The sequence below is a fragment of the Lingula anatina genome, chromosome 6 (genome assembly GCF_051362555.1).
Source record: "Lingula anatina isolate TDL-2025a chromosome 6, LinAna3.0, whole genome shotgun sequence".
Lineage (NCBI taxonomy): Eukaryota > Metazoa > Brachiopoda > Lingulata > Lingulida > Lingulidae > Lingula > Lingula anatina.
In genome coordinates, this window is record NC_141772.1 from 19,129,681 (window position 1) to 19,156,793 (window position 27,113).

A 27,113-nucleotide genomic window follows, 5' to 3' on the forward strand; every position below is an offset into this window, starting at 1 on the left:
TTTTGTTGCTAATCTGTTTATATCATTTAATTTATCAAAACAATAAAACAAAAGTTTCATTCATGCATAAGCTGTTAAACAATTATATAGATTTTTAAATAATGAAATAGTAAACGATCATGAACATGAACATGTTGTTCAGTGCTTCATCAAGACCATTTATACAAGGACAGGAGTTCTCATCATCTAGCAATCAGTTTCCTAACCTATGTAGAAGCTCAGCAGCGGGGATGCCTTGATTATGATGTGCAATTGTTTATTATTGACATCCCTGATTTATCTACCGTCCTGATCTGCCTTACTGCCCATTTTGACCATCTACTGGCTTTATTTATCAAACGCTGACCGCTATTTGACCAGGCGGGCAAAATAATATTACCACATTTACCATGATGTGACGGATTGTTCACGTGAGAGAGCATGTAGGAGTACATGTACATCCATGTGGGTGGCCGAGAGAGAGAGAGAGAGAGAGAGAGAGAGAGAGAGAGAGAGAGAGAGAGCGAGAGCAGATGCATATTTTCTTCAATTATGGTTAAATGAACAGGTTTCATAAGATTTCTACAAAGAAAAAAAAATGTAATACCCTTGCTAATTTTGCCAGTTTTCTATCATAATATGGAATATTTCTTTATCTTATTTTATTATGTACATATAGAGGCTATAAGCTTAAATATATGAAGTATACTGTTAAAAGATAAAAGGTTAAATGAAGCAAAGATATGCAGTACATTGAAGTGATATCAGTCTTCCTAGAGATGTACTTTACTTTAGACAACACTACTCCACCCTCACCAAATGCACTAAATGACCTCAAAAAGACAATACTTCATTCTGGCAAATTGTTCAAAATGATAACAAAGGAGTCCAAATGTCTTTGTACATCAAATTTCCATAAATGTTTTATTTACTGAGACAATATGTAGATATAAATCCACAGCTTGAACTCTTTTTAAAAACTTCCCGACTAAAACACTGAGCATCTTAAATGTTTCATAAAGAAAGTTACATCTTCAGCACATTATTAATGAAGCAGGTATTCCAGTGGAGATGGCCAAATGCCAGCTGGCTCTATACATGGACATCTGACCAGACAGTGAGCCGTAACAGTATATGATTACAATCATGATGAGGGGTACACATGCGTAGGTGGATTATCCAGCAGTGGCAGGCACCTGTAATTAAGCCACCCTGTCAAGTATGACCAAATTCAAAGTAAACACAAGCTAAGATCACTTACGATATATCCAAATGTAGTGTTTACCTGGATGACTGCGTGCAGTGCCCCAGGTTCAAAAACAATTAACCTATCAGTAAGAATAATCATTTATGCTTAATTGGTGCAAAGCCATTGAACACAAACATACATACATGCACATTCATTCATTCACTCACTGATATAGCCACCTATCCATCCATGTAAGAGATGGAATATTTACAAAAAGATAACTTAAGTCCACCTTAATGATCAGACAATTATCTTAATATAAACACCCCAGTTTGCAAAAACTGACCAAAGCTGACAGGCTAGCTCTGGCAGTGCACGGCAAGAAGAATCATCATTTCAATGTTCAATATTAATTTAGCCATTCATAACAGTTCATCAGCAGAATATTTCCATATGTCAAACTTGCCCCTTCAAAGAAAGCCCAGGGAAATATAGGTGAATGGCTCCCAGCAATGAAATAATACATAATTACGATAACAACCCCCTCTTACAGATGGTACACGCATTGGACCTTAATCAGCTTTAAATATTCAATGGGATCATTTTGTCACGTCATAGGTGACAAGTGAAAGGTGGCACGTGCCAGCTTCTCTTGCAGCTCACTCCAGCCTGAGCCAGCAGAGTCCATTTAACAATATTGTTATAACTGTCAGGCACTTAGCGCTGAACAAAAGCCACTTGAACTATCAACACCTGACTGCTGAAGGCCAGTTCACAGAGTTTGATTCTAAACCAGTACAACACTCCATGCAGGAATAGATCCAGAGATATTTTCTGACAGTCTTCCAAATTTTCTTTGTTGATCCATCTTTCATTTTCGACTGTCTTGGGGCAGAAAAAATAGATACCTGCCAATGTAAACTTGAGAATCTGATTGTTTTCAGGAAGACCCAAAAGACAGCCTCATTCCGCCCTGCCATGGTCCAGAGTTTCTACTGCATTCTCTTGGGGTCTGGTGGTTTTGGGATTTGACATTTAGGGTAAATGAATTGTGGTACACTAAAAATAGAGTAAATTTTCTGCCTAAAACTTAAGCTGTTTCTTACATTTTGGGAGACTAGGTCTAATACCCTTACTTGAACAACCTACAATGTGCTGGACATTTTTCAAAAATCAGAGTCAACTGAAAATTTTGGCCTGTGCCTTTGCACCAAATGGGCCCTCTGAATGCGACTTCCATCAGTTCTGAACCAAGTAAAGTTGATTCAAATGTGAACAGGACCACAATCAGCGCCAGCAGTCATAATAACAGAAGCCACTTGACCAGACTGCTCCTGGCTATTATATAATCATAACTACCATCTGGTAGTCTATTATCAATAAGTATATTTGCACAGAATTCAGGAAAAGGAACATTTTATCCCAATCATATATCTGATGAGGAATCTGTTTCATCTCTTAATTATGCTCCCTTTCTTAAACCATCTGCTCAATCAGAGAGCTGGCTCTTCTTCAGGTTAATAATAATAATAATAATAATAATAATAATAATAATAATAATAATAATAATATTATTATTATTATTATTATCATTATTATTATTAATACTTCGAGTACTAAATGTTCCCAACAGGTTTAGGTAGGTGTTGAACACAATTGTTTCAGGACATCCTGAAGATTGTATTTTCTTGGAGAAATTGACAAAATTCCAGCCAGGCTGCACCTGTTTCATACCCACATTAGATCACGTCCAGATTATCCATCACTAATCATGCACAGAGAGATCATGATGTTGTTATAATTGCCCACTTGAATACCCACATCATCACACGCCCCCTTTCCTGACACTTTTTTTTGGTACCTAGAGGCTACCACCAACACCGCTTTAACAGAAAATTTTCTGACTTAATCCTTAAAGGAAGTAGAGTGGAGACAGGTGTAGTGCCCACACTTGCTATGAATTAAGCTACCAAGTTTTAACCGGTCTTATCAGCTGAAGCAAGTGGGTGTGTTAACATATGTATAACATGCTCCCACCCCTACCACAGGATGCCAACATAACTGTTCTCAAAATGTGCAGATATTAATATAATTCATATGCAATTTATTTATATTTCGTATTACTGGATTTACATATTGTAGTTGTGTAAATAAATATCCAAATTCATAGATGTGAAAAATACCAAATTACCAGTATGTTAGCCATGAAGTACCTCGGCTACCATAAAACAAGACTTTAAAATTCTGAATTGATACTGAAAATGTGTAGACTATGGGTAAAGTACATAGACACAGCAATAGGTGTACTTCAAACAAGTGTGCTTCTAAAAGTTCTTCTCTAAATAAGACCTAAGACCCCATTCAGAATGGAAGATCCAAGTATCAACTGGTCCAAGAATCAAATATGGCAGATCCTCCATGAGAGAAAGACCGCTTAATCCTGTAATGGTCTCTCCGCCTCTCACAGGCATCCCTACATGTTATCTCTGCAGGGGCACAGTAATTAAATCTCTGTTCCATTCCACCAGATGCTGATGAGAGGTTGGAGAGACCATTACAGGATTAAACTGTCTTCCTTTCATGTATAGTCCGCCATATTTGATCCTTGGTCAGTTGATACTTGCACCCCATTTCCATAGATTTTTAGATCGATCTATCCCTGTGGGGAGTCTCACTAGATTACTGTCAGCTTGGCCGGCTTAAGCGTCTGTCCCACCTACTAAAAGCTGTAAAGGGGTAATTAACTATGGTGCCCGCTCGGCTGACTGCAATTTAGCGTGAACCCCCCAGGGAGTTAGGTCGATCTAAATCTTAATCTTTAGATCGATCTAAATCTCTGGGAAAGCACCCTTGGATCTTGCATTCAGAATGGCCCCCCTAAAGCCGCATTCAGAACAGCGGACTACTCCAAGGGTCAAATATGGCCTACAGTGTATATTAGCAGATTAGACGGCAAGCCTTTTAGTCAGTCACCATATCTGGCCCTCAGACTAGTAAGTCTTCTATCCAGAATGTAGCCAAAGTCTAACACCCCATTTCCATAGATTAGATCGACCTAACTCCCTGGGGGTTCACGCTAAATAGCTGTCAGCCGGACGGACACCAAAGTTAATTACCCTCTTACAGCTTGTAGTAGGCGGGACGGACATTTAAGTCGGATTATCTGAAAGTAATCTAGTGAGACTCCCCGCGGGGATAGATCGATCTAAAATCTATGGGAATAGAGCCTAAGGGTGCTTTCCCAGAGATTTAGATCGACCTAACTCCCTGGGGGTTCACGCTAAATTGCAGGCAGCTGAGCGGGCACCATAGTTAATTACCCCCTTACAGCTCTTAGTAGGCGGGACAGATGCTTAAGCCGGCCAAGCTGACAGTAATCTAGTGAGACTCCCCACAGGGATAGATCGATCTAAAAATCTATGGAAATGGGGTGTAAGCAGGCTGGTCCAGGATATACAAAGCTTTAGCCTGTGGCTCACATGCTGACCACTGCCAGCTGCATGCCCTCCAGCTCTTCTCCCACCCTCTTTGTTATCAATCATAAACAATAGCCACAGTACCAGCACCAAAGACAGATAATCTCATTCTTATGTTGGATCATTACGTAAACACATTATGATGTGGGAGTCAAATAGATAAGGACGGAGTTACCAGTACTTAGGGAGTAATTTTCTCACTAGAATCGTAGAGTCAAGCACACAAATTAACAGACAGATGCTCTCTTACCATCATTATAATCTCTCTTTTAGTGAGATTACATTGTCTGCTGAATACATATGATTAATACTTGGATCTCCTTTAAAGTGAGTCTTTACTGTTTTACATATTGAAAAACCTTGCATAATAAACAATGGGCGCCAGAAAGGGCTATAACAGCAGACATGGAGACTATTGGCTATTTATTTATTTATTTATTTATTTATTTATTTATTGGATGGCCTGGGCTTGAACCTTATTATTATGTAAAATCAATAGGATGACAATATTATCCCCTTGTTCAATTTTTATCATATATGAAGTGAAAACACAGGGACACTTAGTGAACCAAAAAAAGATTTTAAAAATTGGTATCTTTCATCTACAAGTTACAGGCTCGTTGCCAGCCATTTCAAAGGGGAGGTTCTTTTTTTCTGAACAAGTGGTCTTTTTACATGAAAGCTTTTTGTACCTGGATCAAATATTACCCAGAGTGGACCATTTTCCAGCGAAAAGGGCAGTTCATACAAACCGCCAATCACTACAGGTCTGAGTTGAGAAAACAAGAGATAGGTAGAAAAATTGTAGAAGATACCATAAATATTCATCTGTCATATTTTTTCTTGGCTAAATATGATTATTTTACTTCTTCTATCAAACTGAATATGAACAAGGTTATTTTAAAATCCAAATTCAAGGTTCACAGAAAAAAAAATTTTTTTCTTCTGAGTATAACATCAAAATCACATTTAAAGTGTTCCAAAAAGGACTGAATGCCCAATAAATACCATAATTACTGAGTATTCTGTACATATGAACAACTTTGATTATTTTTTTCCCAAAAATAATGACTGTTATATATAATTCAAAACAATATCACCCAGAAGTTCTCAAAAACAAACTGGTTCATATCAGAATGTTTGTGTAAATAATTTGAAACAGAAAAAAAAAAATTATTGGAAAAAAAAAAAAAAAAACTTTGTTTAAAACATGTGAAAAATTACCATAGTCAACAGACAAAGACTTCGCTTTATTCTGGTATTATAAAATGTATCAATTTACACACCCACAAGGCAGACACTTTCCATTGTCCACTGTTTATCTAATTATCAATTTATTGAATTTACACAGGAACACTTGTGACAGGATGATAAAATGATTGCTCAAGCTGAGAGCATGATTAAATAAAAGAACAAACGCGTGGAAGTGACAATAATAGCACTCGCTGGATTAAAGAATTGGAAGAGCTTCTCTTTCTGCAGGTATAATGTACATATGGCTGAAACAGGGATTAGGATATACTTTAACAAAAGACATTTCAGGTCAAAGTTGGCGTTTCTTTTTTTGATGCGCCGAAATGAGGCAAATTCTGTGATTGACAAAAATTACGTTGCACGAGTTACTGATCTCATCATCTAAGACATCCAAACTTTCACTAGTTTTATCAAAAATTTCCTCTCTGGGAAGGTGAGAAAAGCATTATTCTATATTATCATCCAAAGTTAGTACTCGATCTGTCCCTGATGCACTATATAACATGCTTCCAGACACTAATCCCTGAATGCTTGATTAAAAAAAAAAATTAATAAATAAATAAAAAAAAATAAAAAAATAAAAAAAATGAAGAGCTGTAGTCCTCATAATATTGCCATCGAGTCGGGATCCATCCAATTACGTAGTACATGAGCATACTGTCATGAGCAGAAGGCATAGAGGTTAGTATCTTTTCCGTGCTCATTAGGATTTTTTTTCTTTTCTGATCATTACATCACTTAATTGCCTTTTGTCACAAATTGCTGGCATTCATATGTGGAAAAAGAAAGAGCAGTTCACTGAATACCTCTACTGCACGTTAAAGGGTAACAACTGAAAAGGTGTGTGTGTAGGTATATGTGCACTTGTATGTGTTTGTGTATATGTATGTGTGAGCTTGCATGTGTTTGTTTGTGTGCATATGCATATAATATGTGAGTAATCACTTACCCCCCCCCCCCCCCCTGAATTACTGTTCTGAAAATTTCACAAATTATTCAAAAATTTTCACAATATTCCATGTAACAATTTGAAATAATACAAGTGAGCCACATACAGTATATCTATATGAATAAATATATATATGTAAAGTATACAGCAGTATATCTATATGAATAAATATATATGTAAAGTATACAGCATTGAAAATATTTTCAGACCCACATTTTCCTTACCCTCTACCAGGGCGACTGATAGATTTTTACGGATATTCACAGATATGTCTCTAGCTAGATAGATTGTCATTTTAACTCTAAGTCAGACTTAGAGTTAAAATGACAATCTATCTAGCTAGAGACATATCTGTGAATATCTGTAAAAATCTATCAGTCGCCCTGGTAGAGGGTACATTTTCCTTATGACGTATAGTATGTATAACATATAATGTCACAGTGTATATTCACATTTGCTTTTGAACCCCTATATTCTCACAGATAAAATGGCACACCGACTTTAAAAGAAACAAATAACTGTACGGTACCTTGTAAATAAAATATAATACCCTTAGGAAAATTAACATTTATATGACTGAAATGAAAAACTCCACCAAAAAGTACAATATGGCTAAAAGAACACAGGTCAACAAGTACAGTGCATGTAACTTGTACTGTAATTATTGACAAATTTCAAACATCTGAATGCCAACGTATTCTATTATGCTAAAATTCATTATTTTCACTTTGACACAAAAGGATACTATCTATCTATCTGACCCTGACATATTTTCAAAAAACCTCAAATCATCCTTTCTTGTATTTCTAACAAAATATTACTCTGGTCGAAAAAATTTGTTCATTGAATTTTGTTTGAATCAAGTGGGTAATTATTGCAGTGTGGGCTGGCACATGTCGAGTACTAAAGTGGTTGAGTACAATGTCTTGGATCGCGAGATCTGTGTTAATTAAGTCAAGAGCTCAGTGTTTCAAAGTCTCCGTACGTCAAACTCACAGGTGTCTTTCTCAGGGAATATGCATATTACTTTAATAAATAAAATTTAATAAATAACAGTACTTATTTCATAAGGATTTTAACATGGGATGAGCACGTGGACAAATGCCAGACGAGAATTTTAAAATACATGTTATCAATTTTTATTCTCAGAAAAACCAGCCGCGCAAGACACATCAAATCTTAATGAGAAAATGTAATTCAGTGCATGTTTTGACAGATCGTAATTGAAAAATGGTTACATAGCACCTCATCTTTCTGAATTAAATAAAGGAATAAAAAGATGAAAAATACACATTTTGGATGATTAAGATCACATCACAAACAACAGCATGCAAAACATGATATGTAAAACAACAAGAACAGTGTCAAGAATTGAGGACTCAAATTAAAGAGCGGTAAATTTATATGCATTAAGTCTCCACACCTGACAGTTAAGGTGCACCAAGCAGTATATATACCCCTTAAAATGCCACACGAACATGTTTAAACACACCTCTGACATGACTTCAAGTAATACTTCAGAAATCTAGGTGATTAATTAAAACTTTCCTGTCAGATGCACACGTGAACCATCTTCTAAGTGAGTGATGGCTATGTTCCTTTTAGTGCATAATACTCATTTCAGTAAATAAATCTCAAATCTGCCATTTTCTCATAAAATCCATTTCACATTGAAGAACATGGAACTATAACTTTTTATCTATTTTGGGTGTGTTAAAAAAATGTCCAACCCTCTCCTTAACGCTCCTTTTCAAAGAAACAAATAACAGCATTCTTGCATACTGCATACTTATTCCCAAAATCCCATTTCCTTAATCTTTCTTATGGCCAAGGTGTGTGTGTTATTCACCGTGATCATGAGATCTACATGCATGATAACAAGTGGTTGCAAGAACCACCAAAAAAAAAAAAAAAAGGAATTACAAAACTGGGTGAGTGGGGCAAGTGCACTAGGAATACTCTCAAATTTCCATCCAGGCAAATATATTCATTGAATTACAGGAACTGACAGTGTTAAACAATTAATTACTGTGTAAAGGAAATCTATCAGAGGAGTTGGGCAAGTGCACTGGGGGAGGGATGGCACAGAATTTCCATTAAAAAAAAAAATGAGAAGAAAATAAAGAATCATAAATCAAGACAAACTAAGTGCAAGATGAAAAAAACTTTCATAGTAAAATTTAATGAGTATGGTTGGTGTATAATGAAAGATTTAAAAGTTATTGTTAAAATATACTCAGGTTTGTTATTATGGATGAAGGTACTAGTAGAAGATGCCAGCAGGGAAGGGGGGTGGGGATAGGGGTGTGCAAGATCTGTTTGCTACAATATATTGTTCATGCAGTAGTTATGATATGTGTTTCAATTGTATACTGTGGAAGATTAAATTTTAGGAGTGGGAGACAAAATGTCAAGTTATATTGTCTCAGATTTCTGTCAATAACTAACAATTCTACACAGTGAACACAGATCTACCATTAAGTTACTTGATTATAACTACTACAACTTTATCACCTAAAAATGCTCCATATCTTCTTTTATTTGTCTACCAAGCTAAAAGGTCATTTACCTCTAAATTCTATTAAATATTTCTAGTGCAATTTCGAAAGAGAGAAACCTTTTACATATTTCATTTAATGAGGTAAACTAATTAAAGAATAAAGTTACACAGTGCCTCTATAATTTCATCAGTGGATCAAAAAGAGGTATATGTGGGAGCAATTTTTTTCCCTTCAGGTTAACAAGAAGTTTTCTTTTCATCCTTTTGATCTTTTTTCCCAAATAAATGATGAACATATTCAGGAAGAAAAGAGTTTCAGGATTTCATGGCAAGCTCTCTTCCCAGAAAAGAAAATTAGAGGCAGAAGTGAAAGAACAGAATGCTGTGTTCAGCAGATGTTCAAAAGAAAATTTATTTCACAATCAAAGAGAGAGAAAACGGGAGAATTAACAGATGTTGAAAGATAAGTGATTTCCTTTTAATCAAAGAGAGAGAGAGAGAGAGAGAGAGAGAGAGAGAGAGAGAGAGAAAGAGAGAGTTTTAACATTGGTATTTCACTTTTTGGTCACCAAAAGTTGCACTTGTTACTTTGTTAAAGTTGAACTTTTCCCTCCTCAAACAAATGAATAAAACATGGAACTGAGGGAAAAGACAAACAATAGGAAATATGCAAACAAAACATGTGTTACACGTAAAAACATATCTTTTTCCCACGGCAATGGAGGCAAAATAGCATAAGGATGCAGGTACATTTTTTACAAGATCTGAAAAGAAAGATAGGCCACAAATCAAAACCAAACTCAGCAGAATTTGTAGGAGAATAATGGAATGTTGTACTACATATAGCAGAGACAACAGGCCTGTGGGCAGGGGTGTTCTGGGGGGGGGGGGAGGAAGATGTGTGTGAAAGAACTGCCCTTTTGGTTGCAAAAGGTCTATTTGGTTCTATGCCACTTCAGGAAGCAAACACTCATTTGGATTGTGAAATTTAGAGTAGGAGATGGATGAATACATGGGGGGGGGGGGGGGGGGTCCTGAAAACATGCACTACAACAAAACTGCTGAAATAATTAAGTGTTTCTTCAATTTATTAATTATCAATTACTGTTAAACAACCACTTAAAAAACTATTTATGATAATTTAAATCTGAGTTTATAATTATTACTTTTTAAAATTAAGAACCCCACCTTGTTAAACAGTTTAACTTCTCTTGAGTGAATAAGCAGTTTGAAGCTCCATTCTTTCAAATTTATTTTAGAGGCCAAGTTATTTGCCCTTTTACAATTTTCAATACCTGCATGATAAGTTTTTTTTTCTTAAGTAATGGGTGTGTTACATTTGCACATGTAATCTGAGAAGGTAATAACACACCTCAACTCCTCTTCAAAAACCAACTATAACAACAACAAGAAAGAAACCAACTAAAAATAAAATGTTTGCTGTATGTATTAATTTGGGCTACTTAAATAAAATATTACTTAATTGTGGTTATATTAACAAGCTCTCCCTGCACCTTCCTCTTTTGTCCTAGCCATTTAAATTTTTTATTAATAAAAAAAAGTTAAAAAAAGGTGGCACAGGTCTTAGTGTCTGGCATTTGGCCAAAATTTACACGAAGAGCACTTATTCATTCTTTTAATATAATCATTCATTCAATCATACAGTATGTGAAAAAAAAAATGTACAGACCAGCAAACAAAACCAGTTCATTATTTCCACATGGGTGTCACATGTTTTGCACGACTGATCAGGACAAATACATGTGATGATTCCTAGGCACGCCACATTATATAACCTTTAAAATGACACTAGCACTCCTTTCTTTATAACACACGAAGACAGCCTAAAAAAAAAAAAAAAAAAAAAAACATGCATGCCAAACAATGCAGAATACACACCCCTGTACAATTGTGTGCTACTACATCAGAGCATGTATACCTGTTTTAGACCTCCAAAATATGTTTGACAGTACTCAGTCTGGTTTGACCAGTCTTGGTTGTGGCAGATTCATTGGTGAAGTAGAAAGGGTACAAAGGGGAGATAGAGAGAGAAGGGAGACAGGGGGAACAGACACATTGTCTACAAATTCTAAGTGCCTTTTTTAAGTGAAAAATTGCATGCTTTTTTTTAAACATTATTTCAAGTGTATACAGACCTGCAAACAAATTGTTGTATTTTCATTCAAAATACAGTTCCAAATGCAGAGAAACATAAATGTTTTTTATATACAAACAATGATATAGGAACAGTGCATCCACTCTGAACTGAGGAAAATTAATATACCCATATTATATCTAATCATATCTAATAAACTGAATTTCAATGACAATAATTAGAGTTACATAACTGAAATAGTGAAATGGTAAATTACTGCTTTCTTACTACTTCCTGAACAAATAATAATTATACAAGCATATATTATAAACTCTTATATTTAAAGAACTGAGGAAATGAACAGAGCTGCCATTAGCATCAAATGTCATTGCTCCGGATCCGGATCCAGTATCATGGTTATTATGTAACACCCTTACCAACCTTGAAATCGGTCATTAAACCATGAGAATTATTTGTGCATTTGACAGCAGTGTAGACTGCCTGCAATCTTGTCTTTCTTATCATTTATTCATTTTGGTATTGTCTATTGGTAAATCAAAATGTCTAGAAATTACATATATGTGCATGTGAGGATATATAAGCATTAAACCATTTTCCAGCTCAAGGTATCTAGCACGTGGCCTTTTGATGCAATCAGCGAGACCTTGAATTACATATGCGATCAATGTATGCTGGCTCCCATATAACAAATCTCAAAGAAATAGAGCTATATCCCAATCTAACTATTAACCTTCAAAAAAGAAGTAAAAACAAAAGAAGGTAACAGATACACTACGACAGGGAAAATGAGTATCAGCTATGTACCATAACACAACAGGCCAGTTGGAGTACATGGAGGAAAGGCAATGACAGTAACTAAATAGCAAGAAAACAGTTATTAAGCAGGCCCGTAGCCAGCAATTTCAAAGGGGGGGGGGGGGTCTTTTTCTGAAAAAAGTGGACCTTTTACCGAAAAATCCCCATGTACTTATGTCAAATTTTACCCAGAGTGGACCTTTTTTCAGCAACAAGGCAGCAAAGCTGTCAAATGTACAGACAAAAAGCAGACAATAACAATGCACAAAACAGGCTACTGTCAATTCTGATGCAAAAGTACATTATGCATAACTGCAAATTCAACATCAAATTTTACTTATGCTCAACAGGTAATACCAATGTAAGTGAAATGTGTAACAAGCGTAAGGATTCAGGCCCATGGGAGTTTAAGTTCACACTTTGAAAATGCCAGAATGAGAAAAATGAAAATTTCACATAAAACTGCTTAAATTCAATAATAAATGATAACCCATTTGAGCTGGCTTTCTAATTTGAACTGCATGCCAATCCTACAAATCGTACTTGTAAGTTGAAAATAATAATAAGTAACATAGTTTTCTTTTCATAATGTTTGTAGTAGCAGTGCAAAAAGATTTTTGTCAATTTTGATGTAACATTACATAATAAATTACAGAATAATTATCACCAATTTTTGATTATTGACTACAAATAGCATGGACATGTAGAAAATTTGATTACCATTTGGCTTCATGTCCATGGGAGCTTCGAGTCCCACAATGAATATGCCAACATGATAAAAATGAATATTTCACTAAAATGTATAACTTCCAGAAAAAGAAGCCAATTAGACTGCTTTTCCAACTCAGGCTGCATTTTAGTCCTTTGTTTCTTTATTTGAAAGTTTGACACTCATAAGTAACATGGTTTTCCCATAATGGTCATCATGGCAGCAGCACCCAAAATTGTGTTTTCTTCTATTTTAATGCAATATTACATAATGCTTAACAGCATAATGACCATCAGTTTTTAATAATAAAAGATCCGTATCGTGGATTTTCAGAAAATGTGACTAGCATGGGTCTTCAAGCCCGTGGAGGTTCTAAGTCACACCTTGAAAACGCCAATATGTGAAAAATTAAATTTTCACAAAAAGCTGATTAACTGCCAAAAAAAATTACCAAATAGTCTGCATTGCCCACTGAAGCTTTATTTAAGTCCCATGTTTCTTCTTGTAAGTTTGAGAACAGTAAGTGACATGGTTTTCCTTAAATGGTCATCATGGGAGCAGTGTCCAAATAGGGGTGTCTTCAAATTTTGATGCACTATTACATAATGTTTAACAGGATAATTACCATCAATTTTTAATAATACAAGACAGCACTGTTCTGAAATGTTTTTTTTTTTTTTCATTTTTAACACTTTTTTAACATAAAACAAAATTAACAGTTTACTGCCATTTTTATGTGATCAACTAAGAAAATTGATGAGATGTGAAAAATATCAATAGAACAGTGTCAAATGTCCAATTTCCTCCATTCTGAGTTTCTGAACATAGTGAATGATTGAATCTTACAAACTGCAATGATATGAGTTTATTTCCATTTTTGACACCTTATTACACAATACACGATTACAAGTTTACCATCATTTTTACGTAATCAACTAACAATGTTGTAAAGATGCAGGAAATGTCAAACAAACACTTTTACGTATCTTATTAATTAAATAATGAGACTGTTAACATGCCTAAGAATTGAATCTGAGAAAATGTGAAAAAACAGCATAACTTATAAAATAATGGTCCGATTATGCTGATTTTCGAACTTGACCTGCGTTTTAGTAAGATTGATTACTCCTGTGAGTTTCATGACAACAGGCCTATGGGTTTTCCTTGAAATGTGTTAACAGTGTTGCATATATGCTGAAAAGTGAAAAAACAGCATAACTACTAAAATAGTGGCCCGATCATGCCGATTATCGAACTTGATCTGCGTTTTAGTAAGATTGATTACTCCTGTGAGTTTCATGACAACAGGCCTATCACTTTTCCTTGAAATGTGTTAACAGTGTTGCATATATGCTGAAAAGTGAAAAAACAGCATAAATTCTACAATAATGGCCCGATCATGCTGATTTTCGAACTTGACCTGTGTTTTATGAATATTCATCAGCTCTGTAAATATAAAGCCAAAAAGTAAAACTGTCTTCCACTTATGGTGTTAACGCTGAAAGTGCACGGCGACGGCGACGGCGACATGATCGGCGACGGCGACGGCGACGGCGACGACAGACGCAGGTGATGGCAATATGTACAGACACATCTGTGTCTGTACATAAAAAGGGGGGTTCTTTCTTTCTTCCTACTAACCCCCCTCCCCCCGCAATCATGATATCAGGCAGCTCTGCCCTTGAGTATACAAGGCCTTGGGTTGAGTCACCAAATCAACCTTGAAATGAGAAGACTAACTAACATGCTATGTTACAGAGTACAAATATAGTTTCCTAAGGAATGCGACACAACAATAACTTGCAGCGAATTCATGGGCGAAGGTCGCACGGACATGTAGTATGTATGCACCAAAAAGACAATTGGCGAGAAAATAAAGAGTATCTAAATCCCAGACTGTCAGCTTGATGGCAAATTAAATCCATTCTGTTTTTAGGTGACCTTGTATGGGCTGTACTAGTCATTATCTTAAAATAAAAGAAGATTCACATTTCTGTTAGCCAATAAGTCCTGTTAATACTGACAGTCAAATTGTATCTGATCCAGGCTGTTTTCTTCTTTTTTTTCTAAGTACTTTATTCAACCATGGTGTAAAAAGAACATTTTGTTATCCAATAACTTTGGGGGAGGGGGGGGGGTAATTAACTTCACACTATATTTATATGTAAGCCATTAAAATTATCATATACTTATTCTAACTTTGTATTAATTATGAATCACAATCAAGAAATAAGCTGATAATTAAGAAAGTTAACTGAAGGTATATTTTAATAGGTGGTATATTTTAATCATACAACAACAACAACAAAAAAAAAAAAAAAAAAAGAAAAAAAATTAAAAAGTCAACATGGATATGGCAATGGAGAACCTGTGTAGAAGTTACTCTCAATCTTCAAACTGGTAATATCACATTTCGTCACCAGGTGGCATCAGCTTGTGGCGTTAAACTCGAATTTAATATTTCAGTGAGTCTGAAATGTAAGAAATGTCTCCACAATGCATGGGATATATAATAGGTTACATGATCTGAACAGATAATCAGTGTCACCAAATAAACTTTTCTGACAATAGCAGACAAAGGAAGACAAATGTATTTCAGGACATGGAAAAAATGGGAGGCAAGCTTATTATGAAAGACACGTTTCCTCGTATGTTAACAAAATCAGTTCTTAGAGTGACAAATTCACTTCAACTCAATTCATTTTCTATCAAAGTTAATATATTTCTTTATTATGACTTTTCATGTTGACCTTCCTGACACAAATAAGTCCTTGGTAAAGATTCCGAAAACCATGCTTGCTTTCAGCGTTTTTTTTTTTTTTCATAGACATCCATCACTCCGAGCCCAACAGAAAAGCAGCAACCACGCGTGTGATAAAAATACAACCCTTGTAAGGATTGGATGTCTTGATTAACCCACCTCCTCCCATCCTTGTACAACTAACATTTTTAACCACAGGTATGTCTGGTACTTTTTCCTTTGTCCAAACTAGTCTATACTGGATAGTAATCAATAAATTTCCTCTTTACACGTTTCTTACATGCATGTACAGACCCACGCAAACACTGCCGCGCCTACACATATATCAGTTGCTATAGCCATATACAATTATAAAACTGCTTTGTTAAATGATGGTTATCCTAAATTCTACCTTGTCCATGTAAACACAAACACTTTATGATTGTTATCACCAATTCCATTTGACAGTGTTGACACACTCTGTAAGAAATCTTGACACATCGTCGTGCACATGGCTATTCATGCATTGCTGCACCCAAAAACACTTACATAAAAGTATACTACTTGGTTTGGTAAGCGAACTTCTTTTACACACACATTGTTATCGTGCCTGTGCTGGTTTTTACACACACTTGCATGCACGTGTGCACTAATATGCCCACACCCAAACGTGTTCCATCATAATTGCCTATGCATGCTGGTTTACAATTTTATAAAACACCTAACCAAAAGTTAATAATGTGTTTATACAGTACAGCATAGCACAGCAAACAGGCTCAATTAATGATAAAACTGTCAGAATGCTGTGAGAAAAAAAAAGTCAAATCCTATAACACAAGCACTAAAAAAGGCTCTAAAATTGGACCACGGTCACCACTATACACAGGTAGGGATTGATCAATTTTACACAAACAAAGTACTTCAAAGTAAATAGCATTCTGTAACTTGGCAGATTTTGGAACTGACATATAGTTCTCAGCCCAGAAAAGGAGTTGAGGCTGGGAGATAAAGTCATCTGATCTTACACCTCTTATACTCCTGGTTTACGATCAACCCAATCTCTGAAAGCACTTCCTACCACAAGTATGCCCGTAATCTCGTAATCCTAGTTTTTTCTGTCTACGAGGCAATGGCATATACCTCCACCCCCGATCTGTCGGCCAAACCTACATAAATGGAAGTAGCCATGCACGCAGCAGGTATGAGAAAGATATTTTAAGTAATGAGAAAGATATTTTAGGTAAATAAATGTTATAAATATAAGCACTTTTAGAACTGGACACCAAGCATGCGGTTGTGTAATCAACTTTGCAACTGTTAATAATCTTCTTTTGTTACCACAGTATAATGTACCAAAGCACACTTAATATGATATCTGATATGTCTAAAAAAATGGTATAAAGGTCTATTTTCATTTAATAGTAACAATAAAACTGACGACTGAAATAGACTTATTCTGGCTCAAAGTTGCCATTTCACTAAAATATTTGGTCTTAATAAGTTCAGACCAATGTATTACCAATGAAAGTTTGTGAAATGGACCCAGGTTGAAAATGACAAAAGTTTTGATGTTTAAGTTAAAACCAACTTTTGAATTTATTATTATTATTATTATTATTATTATTATTATTATTATTATTATTATTATTTTATTTTAACACATGCAAAACACACCTTATTTGACTAGCTATTAAAAAAAAACACCAACACAGCAGGAGACATTCTATGTCTCACAGGAGATGAACTTGATAACTAGTGGAAACCATAAAAAATGTGAGAACTGTTCATGACACAAACGTAATCACTTGGATTAATTGTTAACAACTGGAGACAATTAAATTGGTCCTGAACTATCTGCGCAAATGATCCTTTCTATTTAAAAAAAAAATTTACTGTGTTAAAAACAGCATTCAGTAACAAATATATCATATCTCAAATGGGCATAAAATCATGAAAACATTCCCAAAATTATATCACAATATTGAAAATTGAAAAGTGTGTGTGTGTGTGTGTGTGTGTGTGTGTGGGTGTGTGTGTGCACGCATGTGTTACATGAATGTAAACTGCAGTACAGTTATTAATCTACCATCACGATCAAGGTAATCTACCATCATATCTGTACTCTTCGTTGTCTGCAAATACCAGAAAAAAAATGAAGTGTTTTTGATTGGCATCATCTTTTCAAAAATTCCATTTTGGAAATGAAATATCAATATATATCTTTGCATTATTTACAAAATAATCAAAGGCAATACACCGCATCACACATACACACCGTCTCCAAAACTACCACAAAGACAGTGCAAACTGGGGCATGACTGAAAACTAGTACATAGTGCCTACATTATCCTTTAAAATCCCATTTTGTATGAATACACCTTGTAATCATTAAAATAATTTTGAAGTGTAATATGTAACGTAAACTCGTCTGTATCTCTTTCAAACTCAGCAGCCCATTTTATGGATGTCAGAGGCACAATGAGTACAATATTCTCTCACCCAGACAAAACAAATAACATTATCTAAATAAAACACACATAACAAAACTAAAAAAGGAAATGACAGACACAATGGCACATCTACATAGTGTATATTATATCTTTATTGCCATTTATTTTCATGAATAGTCACATTTTAGACAAACAAATTAGACTAAATGTTTTCATGTATTTCGGTGGTCAATCCAGGCTTAGGCTCATGACCAAGTGATTAAATGACATGTCATGAAGATGATGGACATGAATGACATGCATGGACATACAAATGTACACACATTTACACACACACACACACACACACACACACACACACACACTATTATATATATTTATATCCTTTTAGTATAATTATCTATTGCTTAAAACCCCCTGGCTGTTTCAGTGTTTGTCTGGTTCAAAAGATTGGAGATATTTTCTGCAATAATTGAAATTGCTATGACAGCACACAGTGCAAAACAACAGCAATGCTTATGTCTCAATTTATCAAAAATATGGATTTTTTTTTCAATAACTGTTTTGGGCTTTTATTGGCTATTGTACTGTCTGACAATTTGTTGCATTATATTTATATACAGTAAATTAATAGGATGTCAGAAATAAACAGTACATTTGTAGATTTTGAAGTATAAATAACACCATAAAGTGCATTGATAATAAAAAAGAAAAAAAAATGACACAAAAAAAGTTTTTCCAGGGTCACCAAGTGTAGAAACAATAAAGACCACACAACACAATAGTGATTCAGTCAAAGGAACAGCTTTCACAGACAAAGAATGAAAACTGTCTTGCAATTTTTTGTAGCAAATGATATATCTAAACTTTTTCATCTTTGTGACAGCTTTTTCCCAGGGTCAGTAAGTAGACACCTCACATAGACCACAAAATCTGTGGCCAAAAATAAACCATCCTTGAAAACAAAGACCATGCAAACCATCCTTGAATTAATGAAGTACCAAGTTCCCTACACAAAACCACAAAACTACAAAGAACTTCAAGAATTTGTGGTCACAGAAACTGCTTCTATTGCTTTGTCTGGGCCTGGGTACCTCTATTCCCCAGCACATTTAGTTTTACTACTGGACTAGCCTTCATTCATAAAGTTTTCTCAATGAAGCCTATCCTCCACTGGGTGCCAATTTTAGGTGTAGAGGTCATGTGAGTCCATGTCAACCTAATAAATTTATTATTAGGAGTCAATGAAATTCACCAAAACTTGACAAATTAACTGTATATTATTGGAAATTCTGGGAACATTTGCCTTTATGGCTTTCCTATGAAACGTCAGTACAGGTATGTCGCACACTATAAGTGCAATCTACTTAAGAAAAGGAATATATTGATTAGAAAATGAATTTTATTCAGAATGATCATTATACTAGACTTCTCATGCATTATTTAAGGTTTAAAATATAAACAAGTATTTGTCTCTGACCAAATTTATAATGATATTTAAAATTTTTAACAAACAGTTATTTTTTGTTGAGAATTTGGCTTAAAAAAAAACATGACTGGTGTTAATCTCATAGCCTATAAAATGAGATGTACATCTGTTATTAAGCTATAACACAAAGCTGACTGGTCTTCAATTTGTTTTCAGTAAAAGTGTATATTCCTGATGTCCACACAATCACAGCAATGGAAGATGGTCAAATCAGGGCTCTTCCGTGATCTGCAGATAAGAAGAATGGAATGCATCAGTATCACTGTCAACCATAAAGTCAGTAAAAGGCTATAAAACAAAATTAGTATCCAGTGTAAGCCAAATGTGCAGAGGATTGTCATGTACCAATGAGGTGCCCATGAACTTGTTCATACAGAACTTTACCTTAGATAAGAAATATGTCAACAAACAAGAAACACGCACCTTTACTCCCTAGGCGGAAATTAACAGCCATGATCAATTCTCATTGGTCGATTTTTCTACACTAAGGGCATGCTAATGACTATCGTAAACATGATATATCGCAATTCAAATAACGTAATGAATGAATGCTTCACCTTGTTCTTAGAAAGGGACCAACAGTTGGCTTGTACTATCGTGCGTACGTGGACGCACCCAGATCGATGGAATGCATGGTCTTATGGGATTAATAGTAAAACATAAGTGCATCATAACATGCAATGAAATTACTATACCAACAGCACATAAAAGAACAAAAAAAAAAAAAAAAAAAAAACATGGAAAGAAAATAAATGAAATGTCAGCAGTGATAAATGTATGTTTTCACAAAAACCTGAACTTACTACATTGTATTACCTGAACCTAGTATATGGGAGTGTTTTTGTTTGTTTCTTTATTTGCCTGCCTTTGCCTCTTCTTTTGTTTCATATAAGTGTCTTTGTGTGTGTTCATCTTCTTTTCCAATTTTTTCAAATTTAATTGTTTCTTGTCAGTCTGTCTGTCACTTTAATTGTTACCTTATTTTTTACATGGCACTTGTTAATATCATTAGTGTAACTTTATATTTTCAACAGGAGTCTTTACAAGCTTCTTAATTATAACTTGAAATAAAGAAAAGAAAAAAGGAAAGGAAAATGATATTACACACTTACATGTAATTATAGGAAAGCAATGAAAACATAGATTCTACCTGGGGGTTATTATCTTAGCCATTAATACATAGTTCTACTATGATAGCCACTTCATCTCATTTTTTAAGCTTCAGTACCTATGAGACAGTTGAAACTATTGAAACCACCCACCGGCTTGCACAAAAACAATGCCCTGTAGGTTGAGATAATTCAATATAACTGTTGAATCAACCCCAATTGATAAAGTTAACATAATGAAAAAAACTGTTATACTAACAGGCATGAGGTTTGAAATAAACACTGCTGACGTAGGACACATTATAATATAATCATGTCCAAATTAAAGTATTTATTTATATCTAATTATTCAAAATCTTTTTAAAAAAAATGGATTTAAGCAACTGTGTGTGCTATACCAAATCTGACACCCCATTGTATTTGTGAAACCAAACACCTGACAAGTTTTGCACAAAAACAAAGGGTATATTGAAATATCCATTTTCACAAATTCTAAGTGCCTTTAAACAAAAACCTTCTCAATGATTTTCCTATTTACAAGTAAAATGATCATTCTGATTTGCTCTAACAAGGGCAGAAACCCCCAGGAGTTTTATATCAAGGGCACAATATATCATCTTTCTGAAATATTAATTTCATTTAGAACGAAAAAAAAAAGCCAGAAAAAGTTGTCTTAATGTGTCACTGACCGCATCAGGCAATAAAACAAGTATAAATCTTTAACACCAGTTTTATCATCAAAAGGATGATGGTAATTCCCACAAGAATGAAAGGCACAATAAAAAACTACTTGAATGAAATAATCACTAAATAACAATGGGAAGGAACTGAGCTCGCCCAAGTATATTTGAGATTGATAATGATAATTCTAACAGGTATCTCTTTATGAGAAAATAAACAAACTGAGAGTTCATGTAATATACTACTGGGTGCAGAGGATGATATAAACTAAAGAGTTGGATGGAGTGACTACGGGACAAGCTTCACAAAAAGAATGAATTAGAAGCTGGTGTTCACATAAAGATGGGGAGTTTTGGCTTTTTACAGCAATTAATCAGAGACAAACCTGTAGTACATAGACCTGTAGTTCAAGCAAACTCAGTGACCATCAATGGAAAACAATATAGCCATAACTAAACATTTGTGGAACAGAATTAATATTCTAATTCTACTGAACAGAAACTGATGTTAGTTTTGATATGGAAAGTAGAGTTTCAAATTGATGAAACTTGGACTGGGCTACACCACCGCAATCTCCTTTTTACCAAACTAGATTGGACCCTCATACAATTCCCTCTAACTATAGTAATTTTCATGGCAGCATGGTAAGATATCCCCTGTACCTGTGCCTCCCTCTCATCTAACATCATGCAGTGAACATTTCATGTACTAAATCAGTCAAAGATTTTCAATGGAAATCTCTCCCCCCCCTTTCCCAAGCCCCTCCTGCACACGCCTTTCTGCTCCCGCTGCGAGTCTTATTGAAGTCCACAATTACCCATGGAAAGTGGCAACTTAACATGGTCTAATTTCCTCTACTTCTGCTCCATGTGAGCTCACTTCATTTAATGCAATTTGATGATGATTCAGAAGACTTCACACCCAGAGCAATCACCGCTAAGCCCGACAGTCCTGTCAGGTATTTGCACAACCTCGCAACTCCCTTGCACACAATACCAACTACTGTAAACTGCATTTTAAAAGCAGCAATGTAAGGTAATGTCATGACTTATAGCTAAAACAAGGCATGGCCAACATGGCTGCAAGTGAGCTAAATGTAGACCATAAAATGGTTATATCAATGTTATTATTAAATAATAAATATTATTATACATATATTCCTAACTAAAGAATGTACCTACACTAATTATTACAGTTGAAGTAACCCATTTCTGTACAGACTTTTAAAGTATAGACATGTGTCAAACTTTAGGCCCATAGACAGCAATTTCAAATCTTCATGTACCTAGACCAAATTTTTCCCAGAGCGGACCTTTTCCCAGCAAAAAGGGTTGTTCAATCGAACCTCCCTGAACCCCCCCTGGCTACGGGCCTGAACTAGAAATAAACTAAAATGCATCAAAAGATCTCACAGAATGTGACATCATGACTTGAGTGTTTAGAACTTGTGTCAGATGATCAGCTTATATAAATTGTTATATATATTGTTTAAAAATACAAAATAATCATGTTTTATTATGGTTTAGTCAATGATGCAAAGGGCAAAACCATGGGAAAAAATCCAGGTCATGTGCACTCTTAAATCTCAATATATATGACAATAGTCCATCTGGTAATGTCAGTTTGATTTTTTCTGATTTAAGCTGGACCAGGTTTGAACATGGAGTTCATGATACATAATTTGAAAAAAAGGGGACTCCGATTAAATTACATCCTGTATGTACCTGAACTGCATCACTATCATATTAGTAAGCTTCCCCACTGTGGTCAAGTTAAATTTGAAATTTGCTAAATGGAGATAATCTAAAAGCTTTATGAGTTAATTTTCCAACAACTCTGCACAAATTGCCCCACCCCCACCTCCATGCACCCTATTTATCAGTGCATTTCCAATTTTTTTTGGTCACATCACCAAGACAAGTTTTTCACTCAATGATATAAATGGGGAAATAGCACTGCCAAGTCTAAGTACAGTGAGAACAAATTACATCACGAAGACAGACAATTGCAACCACATCCAAGTAACACTCACACACGTCATGGACGTGTTAATGCTGATCTATGAGTAGTTCACCGAATTTACTGATCTAATAATGGGGACACACCCAACGGGTCAATGGCTGAGAAGAAACCAGCGAAGATATTTTTACATACAATTTAGGGGGGCATTTAAACATGCGCACATTCAATTCAACTGTTATAATTCTCAGGACACACCCACAAGTTCAATGACTTGGAAGATAGTAGAAAACATGTTTTTTAACAAATTGTATAAACACGTGCACACGTGATTCACTGACTCAATTTGACTGATTTAATTCTGAGGACATCTATTAAATCACCTCTAACTGAGGAATCAGTTGCAAAGATTTAGTCGAATAAAAACTTTAAATTTAACTTTGTCTTACAAAAGACTTAAACCCTGTATCACTTGCAACTGGCATTCACTTCCACTAGCTACAGATATCCTACCATTGTACAAATTCCAAACGATAGAGCATGTGCAGTGGAAAATAAAACTTTCTATAATAAGATATGAAAAAATCACCTGCTCTTTTTGTTTTAGTACTTCTTTAAAAAACTTTTCAGACTAGGAAAATGTATACCCCATATCATAACATTCGTATTTGTCAGTGTAGACTACTTCAATTTTTTAATCCGAAATCTGATAACTTCTACAAACAAAAGCTTCTCCTGTTTCACCACATTGAGGTATTCATTACAAGCATCTGGCACACTCTTCTAACATTATGTACAGAGCTCTCCTAACTGAGCATATCAATCATGGAAATCTGGAGTGTCTTCACAGCCAAATGCATCTACTATTATCAGTACCAGGGTAAGCGCAGTGGCAAATTCAAAGGCAACCAGAACCGGACCATGTCTAAAATGAGCTGCAAGATGACAATAAATAAAATAAAATAAATAAAAATAAAATAAAATAAAATAAATATCCTAAATTTTTACAAACTGAAAAAAAAGGCAGTGTGTAAGAATGAGTGATGTGGGAAAAGTGTAGGTGAGGGCAATTCAATCATCAAAAATACATTCTACAAGCCCTACATCTTTTTAATGATTAAACAAGTTAATTTTTAGCAATGACTAAAACCAGGTCTTCAATATTCATGTCTGTATACGCAGTACAGAAGTTAACTCTGCAATACATGTGAATCTGAATCACTGCCAAGCATCCCACACACCTTTAAAAAAAAAGTATTTTTTGACATCATTTTGTGGTGTATGCATTATATTTCTTGCCAACTGTGTCAGGTACGAGACGGAAATTTATGAAATCTAACCATTTATCTATAAATAAATGTCTGTTTTGAGGGCAAACAAGGAGTCTTCATATCTATGCATGTGTAACACTGTCTTGTTATAAAATTTGTCTTCTTAAACTGAATGCCTTTAGATCATGATTGATACAAAATTCACATTTTTACTCAGTATATCTAGCCTTTTTGTATGTCTGTGCATTTGTGTGTGCGTGCATGTGTGTGCATGTTTATGCATGTGTGACCGACTATACATGCATGTATATATGCCCACAAGTTTGAGAATATTTGTATATAAGTATGTTTGTGCTTATAAGTGTTCATGAGTAAATTTATTTATGTACTAATTTAATGTGTGTGGGTGTGCGTGTGCGTGTGCGTGTGCATTTGTGTGTGTTTGTTTGAAGAAGCATGTAACTTTTTTTCAGGATTTGAAAGTAAAATATGTTGTCAACTAAACTTTTCCCTCAAGGTTGCTGGTATTAGTACATGCTCATCAAGGATGTGAAAATACACTTATTGAAAGAAGCGAAATTTTCAACCCTTCTCTCCCTGAAATCCATCATTTTTTAAAATAATTTATTCAAACTACTGTTGAAATCATGTTTTGTAGTAAATATCTCTTAGGTTACTGACAGGGTTTATTATCAAAATAACGAAAATGAGGATTTTCATGCATATTACATTTTGCTTCTAAAACATTTTGATTATAAAAATCTCCTCCAAAATATGAAATTTTGTTGTTCAAATTTATGGTTGCTGAACATAAGGATAAGCAACTCAGCGTGTTTATCAATTTTTAAAACAGCTTCTATCTTAAGGTGAGATAGCAATCGGAATGGGGCGTAACTTCATCTCTGAACATGACTTTATCATGAAAATTGGCATAGGTGATGACAAATGTATGGGCTTCAATTCTGTGCTGTCATTTTGGTTTTAATATTATTGTCAAGGAGTTATGAGCCCATAATTACAATGATTCATTGAACAAAGGCACTATTTTGTCTTTTTAACAATAAAGGGCTTTTACGAAAAATTGCTGGCAGGGTTTTAAAGTACTCAATGGTGTCATTAAATTGGTGTTACAATGGTGTTGTTGGGTGCTCAGGTAAAGGAGAAATTTGAAAAAAAAAAAAAACATTTTGCAATTTTCATTCCAAAATCACTATAATGACGTCATTGGTAAAATGACATTTGCGTAAATGCAATCAAATTCAGTCAGTGAACACTAAAGATTAATCTTTTATGCAAAACATGTACGTAAAGACAGTTAGGAGTTTTTGTCTAACCTTGACAGTACCCTCAATTCTCCAGTTAATAACTCCAAACCAAAGTTAAAACTTCTCCTTGGAAACCAAATGCCACACCTTGAATACATAATGGCATGTCTTGCAGAAACATGAAGACACGTAAGACAATAGCTTTCAGTGCAGACAGGAAGAGGCACTTGTGGAATATTGCATGGCAAACAGATCTGGTACTAGAAATGCTTTTGATACATCTGTTAGTGCAATGTGACAATGTATGAGATGCCAAGCACATCTTTTCAGGAGAACACAAAGCTATATTTAACATGCCCACAACAAAAACGAGGACAATCTGGATGAACATACATGCATTCATTTTACACTTTGCAAACCACAATAACCACTGAACATTTATAAGATGATCATAAAACACTTTGCATCTGTGAAAAAAAGAGTAACGGTGACATTTTCTTTCCAAGTAATTATAACCATGGTACTTGTGACATTTTAAGATACGGTAAAGACTCAATCTTTTGAATGCGCAAAAATTATCAAAACTTTCAGATACATCATTTTAAAATTCATAAAAATTATATTTTTATAGCATTGGTGGTGCTTTAAATGTGCAGAATAGATCTATTAGGTAGTCTGCTTTTCAATTTTGTTGTAACCACTCTATAGGAATGCTGTTATTTTCTGAAATTATGACTTAAAAATACAGTATCTGTAAAATTCACAATTTTTCCCCATTGAAAAAATTGAGCCACTACTGTAACTAGCATTAATCGTATTACTGTGTGTACAGGCCACCTGAACAGTTATGACACTTCACCAGACAACCTAGAGGACTATTAAATAACAACTTCATCAGAAAACCTTGACCACCATCCAACATCAGCAAACCTTGCCCCACCACCCAATATCAACAGAAAACCTGCACACCACCTAATACCAACAGAAAACCTTGCACACCATCCAATACCAACAGAAAACCTTGCCCCACCATCCAATACCAACAGAAAACCTTGACCACCATCCAACATCAGCAAACCTTGCCCCACCACCCAATACCAACAGAAAACCTTGCACACCACCCAATACCAACAGAAAACCTTGCCCCACCATCCAATACCACCAGAAAACCTTGCCAAACCA

At 34.9% G+C, this 27,113-nt stretch overlaps 1 protein-coding gene across 37 annotated transcripts in view; it reads right to left on the bottom strand.

Moving 5' to 3' along the window:
• Positions 1-27,113, bottom strand: part of LOC112042478 (uncharacterized) — a 169,049-nt gene that overhangs the window by 62,904 nt on the left and 79,032 nt on the right. The gene's annotated exons all lie outside the window — the stretch shown is intronic.